The following is a 13,976-nucleotide window of genomic DNA, read 5'->3' as shown; positions in this document are numbered from 1 at the left end:
GAAAAACTATTTTTCTTCACACAATGAACGGCAAGATAAAAGAATTTCTAATGTGCCGTTCATTCTTTTTTTTTTTTTCAGCCATTTCCACTCACTTTGTTTGGAGGCTATAGCAAGGTATTTATACCTTGGATTAATTTTAAACCCTAATTACAAAACTATTTTGTAATTGCCAATTAATTCAATAATTTGATTAAATATTTTAATTAAGTCCTTAAGAAGCCCAATTAACTTAATTGTTTAATTTAATCGATTAAGCCCAATAACTTAATTAAACAATTTAATTAATTAAGCCCAACAATTTAATTAAACAATTTTAATCAATTAGGCCCAATAATTTAATTGTTTAATTTAATTAATTAGGCTCAATGACTTAATTAAACAATTTAATTAATTAGGCCCACCGATTTAATTAAACAATTTAATTAATTAGGTACAACTTAATTAAACAATTTTAATCAAGTGCTTGAGAAGCTCATAACTTCTAATTTGATTAAGTCCAACCTAATCACCTCTCCCATTTTATTTTCGACATTCATTTTAGGTGTGTGACCTATTAGGCTTCTAACATGTTGGCAATGAACTCAACATATAATTCTTAAGTTAAACTTAGAATTGGATAAATTTAAATTTATCATTAATCAAGTTAACTACCTAGAGTTCATAGATCAAAATTGGGATCTAGTAATCCATCATGGCCACCCAAATGTTAGAAGAGTGAAGATGGTTTGAATCAACCTTTCAATGATCAGCCTTTCAATGTAATTCATTCCTTCATCATATATCTCGGAGATGATAAGAGCATGGTGCAATGTCTACTCTTATTGATCTCCATATTCTTTCTTAAAGTTTGATCATCAGCTTTATAAAGATTTATGAAACTCCTTTCATAATCTTCAAGTCGCCTTGGCCAATGACTTCAATAAGCTAATATCAACCAAGAATAGCTAAGATATGTCCCCTGCATCACTTGGAGTGATGATTCCTATTTTAACCACTCATTTGCCTTCACATGCTTCATGCTATACCCAAAAGCATCCTGTTTTGACATCCTTGGTTAGGCACCCGTAGGGATGAAATCAAAGCATAGCACTCCACACATAAGACAACCTGGTGTCTCAAGTCTAGGGAGTATTTACACAACTGACACATGAGAAGCATTGCATAGACACTTAAGTGAAATACCAAATGCACTTCTCATGACGGGTCATGTTTAGTGAACTTGCTATCGTAGGCAAGCACCTACATTCTAGTTTCAAGTATCTCTATACTTCAATCTATGAGATCGATTGCTTACTTCTCAAGTAAGAAACATAGAATGTACCAGTCTCTAAGTATCATTGATATCTAGTCTCAATGATACATTGACCAGGAACATTTTGAGATTATGCTTTGATGCATAAGGATCTCATAACTACAACCCATTACAGTTCCCTTGCAAGGCATATTAATTTCATGGACTTCATCTAATTAGACTTATAACTTGTTATAATTGATGTCTTATTGATGAAAGAAAACCTTTAACCATTCAACATGAATGATGTTGTTGCATGATTGAAATCAAGCCTTAACCAATCCTAATTGGCTACAAGGCTCATCCCAACATATTGCCATTAGTCAAAATGTCATTTTATGTTACTTGTCATTTTGGGTTAAAAATTATCATATTGTCATGTTATCATGCCACAACAGTATACTATTATGATATGTCAATATGTTACATCAACGTCACATGGTATAAAATAACAAGTAAAATTTTGATTAACTATTAGTTATCATTAATTATGATATGCCAATATGACACGTTAGCGCCATATAGTACATCGGCTTGGCTGTTAAAAAGCTCTTGGAGGATTAGAGACGAGTATCAAAGCCTCGACAGATGACAGACAAGCGATGAAAAAAGGACCTTAGCTTGATGGTTGATGGGCTCGTTGAGGATTAAGGATGCGTGATGTAGCTCCGACAGACGATAGACAAAGGATAGATAAAGGACCTCAGCTTGATGGTTGACGAGTTCCCGGAGGACTATGGATGGTTATGGGAGCCTTGATGGACAACAAACATGGGATAGATAGAGGACGTCAGCCAAGCAACTGACTTGCTCTGGAAACACTCGAGATGGGTGCCGGAGCCTCGAAAGGTGATGAATAAGGAAAAGACAAAAAACCTTGGCTTGATGGTTGATGGGCTTATAGAGGATCAAGGACGGCTACGGGGAGCCCCAACGGACTACATATAGAGGATGTCAACTTAGTGGTTGATAAACTCCTGAAGCACAAAGGATGGGTGACGGAGCCTTGATGGATGATGGACAAGGGATGCACCAATGACGTTGCCTGGTGGTTGACGGGTTTCTAGAGGACTAGGGATGGGTGATTGAGCCTCGATAAACAACATACAAGGGATAGATAGAAGACCACAACTTAATGGTTGACGACTTTTGAAGGAACCAAGATGACTATCAGAGCTTTGACAAATGATGGACATGGACAGAGAGAAAATGTTGGCCTAGTGGTTGTTAGGCTCTCGGAAGATAGGGACAGTCACCAAAGACGAATGGGAACGGATAGAGGACGTTGGCTCGGTGGTTGATGAGCTCCCAAAGGACTAAGGACGGGTGCTAAACCTCGACAGATGATGGACAAGGGACACGCTGAGGGCATTGGCTCGATGGTTGATGTGCTTTCGGAGAATTAAGGATAGGTGTTGTAGCTTTGTTTGACAAGCAATATGGACAGACAGAAGATGTTGACTTAGTGGTTGATGGGCTCTTAAAGGGTTAGGGGCTGTTGAAGCCTTGATGGATGATGGATACGAGACAGAGAGATGACCTTGGCTTAGTGGTTGATGGGTTCCAATAGGATGGAAGATGATTGTTAGAGCTTTCATAGACAATAAAGAAAATATGGACAGAGGACGTGGGCTTGGTGGTTGACGAGCTCTCAAAAGATTGAGGATGGGTGCTAAAGCCATGATAGAAAATGGACCAGGGATAGACAGAAGACGTTGACATGATGGTTGATGAGCTCTTAGAGGATTGGGGAAGACTGTTAGAGCCTCGATGAATGACAGATAAGGGACGGACAAAAGACTTCAATCTAGTGGTTGAAGGGCTCTAGAAGGATTAGGGATGGCTTTAAGAGCTTTAACGAACAATGGACATGGGATGGACAAAGACGTCAACTCAGTGGTTGACGATCTCCTAGAAGACCAAGAACATGTGATGGAGCCTCAATGGACGACAAGTGATAGAGCCCCGTCAAAATTCATAGGTAACAAAGGACAAGTAGACATATCCATCTCGATATGTTCTGCATATGCTCTCATCATTTGCTTAATTGCTTGATTTTGCCTTTAGTGGTAGTCTAGATGACAATCAATCTACTACATCCATTGAGTTACATTACGAGTTGGAGCTCTTTGTGGAAATTGTGGAGCAACTTGAGAAGAACTACCAACCACTATGCAAACTCTTCCAAACGCCTTAAAATTCCAATAGTGATTAGAATTTTTGGTTACTACAACTTTTCCCTGTCACTCCATCGCACACCAACTTTCCCACACAAAATAGTTATCAAAGAAGGAAATCTGATGCCATTTTTTTTGGTTTAGCTTGTGTGAAGTATAGCATGAGAGATAACCTTATCAAATCTTGATGGATTTATGAGTTAGAATAGCATAGACCAGAATTGCTCAATCCTTGGTAACATCATCAATGTGGGTGGATGGGAGCAATCTCGTCACCGTAAAATGTAACCATACTTTCTGCTCATTTTTCATTGCACTTCATTTGAATGAGACAAGCTTTCTATGAGAAGTTTTTCGTTGGGCTTCCTTAACACAAAGCTTCAAGATGATCCCATTACAATCTTGATGATCTCCCAAATATAGCCCCTATTCATCATTCTCAATGTTTAAAGTTCCAAAAAATTCATTGATGATTTGACTCTAGAATGGTACTTGTTTGCCATGTACAAAAGCAACACTATGAACATGCTCAAATACATTTACATAGAACTCCTTTACCACTGGCATAGGCGCAGCTTCAGGTTGGTCACAAAATAGTTACCAATGTCGTTCTTTAATCATTTGATGTATCTCATCATAATGGATTATAGGAATATTTAACCCTTGTTTGGGAATGGACATTTTGTTAATCAGCGAAGTATAATATTCTGTTGAAGCATCAGTTGAGACAAACTTCGTTTGATCGAACACTTCATTTGAACTAGGTTTTGAATGCTTAGGGGCCATTGCTGCAAAAATTCAACAAAAGCCAACCCAAAATAACAAGAGTTTAGTAAATTTCATAATCTAAAAAAAATAGCACAAAATATAATAAGTGCATAAAAAAATAAACCAAATAGTTTCTGCATAGTTTATTTCCAAAATCACCAATTGTGTAAATGCCATAATCCAATTGTTTCCCGAGCGAAATTTGCAATTATTGTAATATACCCATCATCCACTTAGTAATGAGGGATGCAAAAATTGAAATTCTTTATTTAAGGGTCTAAGCTAAAAATTAAGTGCTCAAACAAAGAAAATGGTTAAGTTAAGCTCGAAAATGGTAAACTAAGGATAAATTATGTAAAGATAGGCTGAAAAGGCTCAATCGGTCTAAAGATGACCTAAATCATTTCTTTAAACATGTATAGCCTAGGATTTCGCCTCGAGAACGAATAAAACAAATTCTAGAATTCTAGACATAATTCAAAATGTTACATTCACATAAACCTTCTCTAGATATGCATAATGAATTTAAGCAAAAGACATGGTGCTTAACTTGAGTGAAAATCTCATCCTAATAATGAAACTTAGCATAAAAATTTACATAGCACTTAAATAATATTCACATGCTTCAAAGAATCAAGATAGAATATAACTAAGTTCTCATCATTGGATAGGTAAATTAAAAGAAAATGGCACAATAAGTCTAGCTCAAGTTTTTAAAACAAGCATAAAATTAAAAAAAAAATTAACGAAACTAAATTGACCTAAAAATATCACAAAAACTAATAACAATAAAACCCTCCCCCAAAACTTAAATTGCACATTGTCTTCAATGTGAAAAGCTAAAAAGAATAAGGAAAATGAACTCCCCTATTAATGATGGTAGTGGATTGAAGGTTCCAATTTTCTTTCTCTTCATGTTCATGCTTTTCAAACCTGTATACTCAATAAAACAAACTAAGGAGAAGTTATAGCTACTTATTTAAACAAAAAAAAACTAATTAAAATAACAACTAAATCTAAATGGATATAGCTTGGGTTGCCTCCCAAAAAGTGATTTTTTATAGTCAATAGTTGGACTTTGGTTGACGTATTCATTCACCTTTTAAGAAGGATTGAATTTGCATGGATAAAACTTGAGGTGAGAAAGTAACTTCTTCTTAAGATGAGGATGTAGTGGATTTAACTTAAGTTTTGGTGCTTGCTCAACCCAAGGTGGTTGAATAGACTTTTACTCAACTTCTTAAATTGAGTTCTTCTTGAATAATGCACTTTTGGTGTAGCCTTCAAAACATGTGTAACATTTGTGAGTTTTTCATTCTTGTCCTTTGTTGTTGCATCTTAAACCAAACCAGTTTCTAGGAGTTTCGTTGGATTTTCCATATCAATAGCTTCCTTAGGTGACTCATCAACTGTATCCAAAAAGGAAATGAGAGGCACATATGACTGGACTTGTAGTGGTGTAGATACTTCTTTCTCTTACTTAACTTCTTCATTTTGAACTTGATTGTTGGAAGTATTCTCTTGATCTACTTTATCTCCATCAATTACCATATTCTTGCCATTTACCTTATCAAGATGCTTACCATATTCTTCTCTTTTAAGATTAAGCTCAGTGTTATTTGGTAAGTTTCTTGAGGCCTATTGTTGATGTCATTAATAAGGTGACTCACATATGTCTCAATACTTCTCATTGAAGTTTCATTGCTTTGAATGACTGCATCCATATTTGCCATGTACGCATTATTCTTGGCCATGTATTGCATTAACATCTCTTCCAAAATTGGCTTGTTCTCAAGTACAAGGGCTTTAACTTGTGACTGACAACCATTATGGAAAATAAGTTATGATGAATATGTAAGATCTTGATCATTACCCCATGAAAAATTTGGGTGATTGATAACTCTATGATATAGAGTTATTTGGGTTTAATTTTGATAGTAATTTAGCTTAGTTCTTGTGGTAATGCATAGAAATTAGCAAGTTTTAGTTAAATTATTTAAGTTAATTAATTTAGGTGAGTCAATCTAATTTTAGTTAATTTTATACTTAATTTAGTTTTAATGTGATTAAGATAGGTTGTTATTGATATTAATTGTGCTTTTGTAGGTGTTTAATGAAGGAAGAATTTTAATGGTAGAAGGAAAGCAATTTGAGGTGCAGATTTCCATTGCATATGTTCGGTATTTCAACTATAACTTTCTCCACAGAGCTCTAAATGAGATTATTCTTAGACCATTGGAAATATAAGAGAAAAAAAATGCAACATTTATGTTTACTACTGCATTCAGGTCAACTTGGAAGCTGGTCAAAAATCTTGTCAAAGTTGAAGCACTGTAATAGTCTTAGTGTAATTGCAATTTCTGCTAATTAATTGGTTAAGGCCACGGCTTGGTGGAGGTTGGCCGCGGCTCACATAGTCTAATGAGGAATTCCTAGTTGGAATTGATTTTTTTCTTCACCAAACTTGGCCTAACTTCAAAGCCTTATAAGAACAATCTTTCGGAGGACTTTTAGAGAGGAATGCAACACTAGATTAAGAGCTGAGAATCAAGCCACAAAGTCATTGAAGTTGAGAAGAAGTTAAGGGATTCAAGAAGATTTGGAAGATCAAGATTATAATTCTTGGGTTCCATTATCTTTTTGTTATTCTCTTATTTTCTTAATTTGATTTTAATGTTTAAACTTAATTTGATGATGATGTGTGACTTGATAGGAAACTAAGTTATTTATCTAAGACTATGATTGAACTCAATACGTAGTTTGATTTATTTTCCTCTCTTTTGCTTATGCTTGATGGATTTAAGTTGTTTATTTTATTCTGTTCTTAATGCTTCTGTTTGATTGGCCACCAATTAGATTAAATTGGAAATTTAAGTTAAACCATGATGAAAGAGATTTAGGTAGACCTTGAATAGAATAGCGTATGATCGAATACACTTAGTTGATTAAGTGGTTTGATTTGCACATAGGTTAGACATACACCTATAAGCCATACATAGCTAAAATTAGAGCATGAACTTAATGAATCTTTCTTTAATTTAATTTGCATACACATAGTAAGTTAGTTAAGAAAGATATTTTTATGAGAAATTCGACAAAGACTTGTAAATAAACTAAGACTCTAGGTTAGTAACTTAATCTATTAAACTAAGTTAAGAGAAAGAGACAATAATCAAATGAATTATTGAGGGACATCATAATCTCAAGTCTGGTAGTCATTCGAATTTAATAACTAGCTAATAAATTTTAGATTAGTTTTACTTTTAGTTTATTAGTTTATTAGTTTTAATTTTAATTTTAATTGTTTGGATAAGATTAGGGTGTGTCTATTTTAGTACTTAAAAAAAGAATTAAAACAATTATCTGTGGGAACGATACTCTACTTTATCACTATATTACTTGTTAACGATACATGCACTTACGTGAGAAACCAACAATAGTGATTCTACCTGGAGTTGTAACTGTTGAAGTATGAATTGTTTTGCCACCCATTGAAGTTTTCATTAAATGGCATTGATTCATAATAGGTTGAACAACAATCACTTACATGCCCATCTCCACAAAGCTCGCATGTCACAAAAGGATTTTGAAAGACATTAGTACCCCTTGTGTCAATTCTTTGAGATAAAACATTTACTTAGGCAGTCAAAGCATTGATAGTCAATTTATAATCACTAGCAACCCTCATAGGCTCTAATTTTTTAGATGGTCATTGATAGTTATAATAATTCATCACCTTAACTAAAAGTACATGAAAATAAAAGAAATAAACTCGAATTAAGATTAATCTGTGAATATTAATATTAGTCAAATAAATAGAAAACACAAATCCCCAACAATGGTACCAAAAACTTGTTGTCGATTTTGCACATGCAAGTATAGACAATAAGTTCAGAATCGTATCCCACATGGATTTGCTCCTAATTCTTCACTAAGTATTAAAATTATGACAAATTAATCTTATTCAAGTAACTTGATGTTTTAGACAATTAATTAAAACTAAATTTAAGGAAACACTAAACTAATGAATAAAAATTAAAAATTCATTAGAGAAAGGCAATAGATTAAAGCCTAGGATTACGGGTTCATTCAACACTTCATTTAATACTAGCTTATCTTATTATTTACATTCATGGGTGGTTCTACTAACCTAGAATCCAAAGCTATGTATAAGTCTTTGTCGAGATGCTTGCACAAATACTTAACTTAATTGGGTCACTATATGTCTATATCAATTAAATAAGGTTCATTAAACTAGTGTTTTAATTTGGCTATGAAATATCCCATACTTTGATATAGTGATAAATAAAGTTGATCGAATGCAAATTGAGGTCAATTAAAATGTTTAGAAGTGATAAAAGACGAAAAGAGTAGTTTAGGATAAAATATTTCGCAAGTGAGAAAATAATAATAATTTTATCGGAGGAGAATTTGTGAGATAAAAGGCGATTTGGAAGTCAAGTGAGGCATAATAAGATATTTTGGGTACCAAGGAGATAAGATAAAATTTTTAGAATAAAATAATGTTTTATTAATAAAATAATATTAAAATATTAATATTTAGTCGGATGTCGAAATCAATCAAGAAGAAGGATCATATGGTGGATCCAAGTGGGGGAGAAGATGACAAGCCCTACTCTACAGAAATATTTTTCATGACATACATGTGGTGGATAGTATGTTTACATGCTAAGAGAGTCTTGAAAAATTTACAAAAGTCGGTATTGTACCTAGACGTACAACAAAGTTGATTTAAACCTCGAACTAGATCAAATAGAGAATTTATGATGAAATTAAGAATTTTAAAGTCCCAGAATGGGTTAATATGGTGATTCGGAGTTCGAGGATCAATTTGAAGTCAAACCGAAATTTTCGCTATCTAGGGGTAAAATGGTCATTTGCCACCTAGGGACAAAATGGGAATTTTTAGAAAATATTTTTGGCCCCATTTGACTTATTGGAGTAAGATTTGAGGTTTAGAAGTGAAAAATTTTAATTTCGGTATAATTTGGAGTAAAAGGGTAAAATGGTAATTTTGCCACTCGAAATCAAAAATTTAATTTTTGAAAGGATTTTGATCAAATTTAATTATTTGGAGTGTGAAATGAGTATGAGGAGTGCAAATTATGCATTATGGCAAATTTTCAATTTTTGGGGCAAAAATGTAATTTTTGAAAAGTTCGGGGGCAAAAGTGTAATTTTGAAGAATTTGCTCCACCAAAACTTTGGAAAAATCTGGAAATTTCACTTAAGACTTGGATAAGTCAAAGGGAATGCATGGTGGAAAAAGTAGGACAAATGGATGGCTAGAAAAAAAAATGAATTAATAAAATATTTAAAATATGAATAAAATAATATTATTTCATTAAACAATAAAAAAGGCATAAAAAAATCAGCCCACCCATTCTTCTTCTTCAACATTCGGCCAAGCAAGAAACAAGAGAGAGAAAGGAGAAAATAAAACCCTAGCTAAGAAATTTAAAGGGAAAATAGGTGGAAATTCAAAAATCAAGTGAAAAAAGGTAACATTTCTTAAATTTGTCTTGTGCTTTACCTTTCCCATGCATTTTCCATCATTTTTCATGGTTGAATCATGTGATTTGAGGATGATTTGAATTCTGGTCATATGGGTTTAGAGAGAGAAAGTTGTTAGATAAATTTGATTTTGAGCTATGTTAGTGTTTAGTGTTAGTTTAGCATGTTTATGAGTAAAACAACAAGAAAAATATTTATCTTCTCCATGAATTTCCCTAGGCCGAATCTAGCCAATGGTATGTGAGGATGAGGTTGACTTTATTTTAAGAGAATTGGGTGGAAAAATGATGAATTATGAGGTTGGAAATTAAATGGGAATTTTCGGTGCAATAAATTGAAATTTTTACCCACTAGGGGTAAAAGCGTAATTTATAGTCCGGACTGATAAATTGGACCAAATTCACAGTCATTGAGGTATTGTGGATATAATTGGATAATTGAAATTGAAATGGATGGAATTGGAGTCGAATTGGGGATTTTAGGAATTTACACCGTGTATAGGCGAGTTAGGTCGGACACCGCAATTAAGCGATTGTCTAGACATTTCAAATCCTATCTAGTGCATACGCATGGATAAGAGCCTGAAATAATTTATGATAAATTGACACAATTTACTGAATTTTGTGTCATGGATTATGGATAGGTGGTGAGTCAATTGTTTCGGGTAAGAGACTGCACCCGAGGGCGGAAGATAGGAGTATTTCTACTCCTAATACTGTGAGTAAACTTATTATCGTCTTAATTATCTAGAGTAGTTTTATACAATTGTGTGATTTTATAAAAAAATGAGTTTAAATGGTAAATTGCTATGTTTTAAGAGAAATTGTGATTTTATAAAATGATTTTATAAATTTTCTGAAAAATCGAATATTGGTTTTGAAAATAGAGTAATTGGAGACTGCCTGCTTGTGTTGTAAATTTATGGTTTTAAATTGAATGGCTTATGACAATATATGAGCATGAATGGCTAAACTGATTTTGGTGTCAGAATTATTTATATTGTGTATTCAGCCTTGAGAGGCTAGATTGCGATAAATTGCCATGCCATGCTAGAATGAATTTTATTGAATTGGTGGAGTATATATTAATTATTTACTGCAGAGGGGGTTCCGTGGACCAGCCTATTAGAGGGGCACGGTAAACTCCATTATATTATTACCTCGAACGGAGAGGCGCGTAGGGTATCTCCTGGGGTAAAGCTTAGGGTTCACTTCACGCCAAACCACCACGTGAAGGGGAACTCAGCCAACGCCAAGGAACGGCTGTATTTTTCTCAAACTAAAATATATTTTAAGTGTATACAAAATTTTAACAGCCTTGGCGGACTCGGTTAGATGCCCTGCGCAAGGTATCACCGAGTATGAGTTTTGGCACGAGCCAAAGTTTTAAGAAATTCATAAGCCAAGTTGATTACTCGATTTATATGGATTGATTTTATTTGGTTGAAATGAACTGAAAGGTAATGAAATTACGGTATGATGACTTATTTTAATTGTCTCCATTTACTCGGCTTTAGATACTTTAGATGGTATCTGTTTACTCACTGGGATTATAAAATCTCACCCCTTCTTCCTATACATTTTTCAGGCTCAGGACAGTTTGTAGATAGTCGAGTAGGACGAGAACTAAGCTCGGAACTGCATTATAGAAAGTAAGAGTTCACAGTCTTACATCCTCTTGGTCAATTGGAGCCCACGTGTCATTGCAGATCAAAACTTATATTTTGGTTATCTGTATTTCTATTCATACAATTTTTACTTTACTTTCATGTGCGAAAAATTATTTACGAATATTTCTATAAAAATTTATTTTATGAGAAAATAGAATATTTTATTTATTATTTTTGAATAGTACTAGTTGTCAACAATTTGCTTTCAAATGAACGTTTTAGATACTTAATTGTTTTTAAATCATTAAATATATATTTTCTGCTTATCTACTACATTTTTAGTAAGTTTTGAGATTTTTGACGAAAAATTACGAAAATACCCCTGTGAGCCAAAAAAATAATATTTTATTGTTCTTATTTGAAAATGACTTATGATTTTTTTGAAATACGAGATTTAATAATTGTTGCTCACCGGGGAGATGCGGAAGTTGATGCTAAGCCTTGCGAGGTTTCAATCGGCATTCGAGATGAAGAATGTCTGTTGAGGCCTCGCGGCGGTTGTCACGGGCCCGATGGGGAGTTTTGGGTCGTGACAGGCTATGTATTACAATTGGCGTATGTCTATCCGAATCACGAATCAGATTACCTAAGTAACATGTACATACACTATTCGAACCTTAATGCAATCTAAAATCTCTTTGTCGAGCCTCAGTTAATTTCACAAATTAGTTAAATGTTGGCTAGGCAATTAAAAGAATTAAGAGCAAATTTGAATAAGCAAAACTATATCCATTCATAGTAAATAAAAGAGAAACAACTATTCAAATTACATGTTGAAATTTACCACAATCCTAGAAAAATAGTTTAGCTCATAGTACCTAATAAAAACTTCATCCAAAGAAAATTAGCCATTAATCCAAGTCAAAGAAAATAAAAAAAGCACAAAAGTAGAGAGAGAAAATTAATAGTCGAAGATTTGTGATCTTGATTCTCCTTCAAGTTGTCTTGCTTTGTTTTTGGCTTTTTTTCTCCAAAAAAATTGCTTGCTGTTTCCTCCCTTCAAAACCTCTGAAAAAGATCTTTTAATTAGGCTTTAAAAGCCCAAGTTTCCAAAATCGTGTCAAAAATAGATTTTTGCCACGGCACCCTACTGTCGGGTGCCACTATGGTGCTCCTCTCTTATGTTGTCTCTACTGCACTACTTCTTATTGTGACATGATTTCACCTTCTTTCAGGCCGAACTGGGTAAAGTGGTAAACATAAAAGTTGTAGCCTTATCTCTTATCTTTCTAATGATAAAAAATCACGTCATTTGGAATTATAAATTGAAAGATATGCTTAAAATACTAAAACATGTGCGGGAGAAGCATTAACCATACTTGCACAGTTCACACCAAATAAGGCCTTTTCATCAATTTTCATATGAAAGCAATCAAATAGATTAGCAACAACTAAATGCAAAGTAATTTAAGGCAATTTAACATAAAATTAAACTAAAATAACTTAAACTAAATTCATCAACATGCAATTGAACTTAACAAAGAAAAATAACTAAAATACTTAATTTCAGATCTAAAATCTCAAAGACTTAGCTACAAAAGCCCCCAAAATGTGACAAAATAACTTTATAATTTTGTCACACCCCAATAATTTTGTTGTATTTTCAAATTCGTTGCATGTCAAGTCCTTTGTATTTGGAGACAGACTCTAACCTTTAAGCCGGTAGGTTACCAATGGCATCTAATAGGTGTCTCCTTTTTTATGGGTCCACTTCGCTGTCCATCCATCTATCACACTCTGTATATGTATTTTGTTTTACTGATTTTGTAAAGGATATATACATATATGTATGTATGTATATGTATATATATTGGATTAAGCATGTGTAGCGCGTTTGAGCTTCATGTTGAGGCACAGAGCATATGATATGGTTTGTTTATAAACATGTACATAGGTTATAAATGTTAGGTATTCTGTACGTCTATTATCAGGTTCTAAGGCTTGCTTAGACTCAATAGACTTACCTGCTCGATCCTCATGTCAATCATGGCCTGGTCGTGACATTAACCAATGTAATAGTAATAGCTTGAGCCAAATGCTTGTCGTCATTAGCATTATTAAAACAACCCCTTCTCTTGGCATCAAAAATAATCTCGGATTCTTTCCTTTGAATTTTCAGCATTAACAGTAACAAGATCCGCAATAGTTTAATCGAAATTTCTATCTTGCACAATTAATGCAATAATTTCTTCCAAAACACAGAATATTGCAACAACGGTAATTTTGATATTCTACTGCATTGCATTAAAATGCATTTTAACTCATAAAAGAGAGCTGGCAAATCATGAAGAACCATGTATGCAACTAAAAGTAACCATAAAAAAAAAAAAAAAAACATCACTACAAAATTAGCACATCAATGTGAAAACAAATCTTTGCGGAGGACTGTAGGAAAGTAGCCTCCCAATGTGGTGTCGTTGCGGGATATCATGTGATAGAGATCTGAAAGAGAAATAAACATGATTTTATTTATTTTTTATGTAACTAAATTTTAAGAAACTTATCAATATTTAGTTTTTAAATTCTTAAAAGT

The 13,976-nt window shown here is 33.5% G+C and overlaps 1 long non-coding RNA gene across 1 annotated transcript; it reads left to right on the top strand.

The window, feature by feature from the left end:
• LOC108663098 lies at positions 9,721-11,390 on the top strand. Its single transcript, XR_001929026.1, has 3 exons — positions 9,721-9,761; positions 10,418-10,491; positions 11,362-11,390. It is a non-coding gene; the product is annotated as an uncharacterized LOC108663098 (long non-coding RNA).

The sequence above is a fragment of the Theobroma cacao genome, chromosome 8 (assembly GCF_000208745.1).
Source record: "Theobroma cacao cultivar B97-61/B2 chromosome 8, Criollo_cocoa_genome_V2, whole genome shotgun sequence".
NCBI lineage: Eukaryota > Viridiplantae > Streptophyta > Magnoliopsida > Malvales > Malvaceae > Theobroma > Theobroma cacao.
Note: the sequence above shows the minus strand (reverse complement) of the source record. Positions and strands in the feature narration are given on the sequence as shown.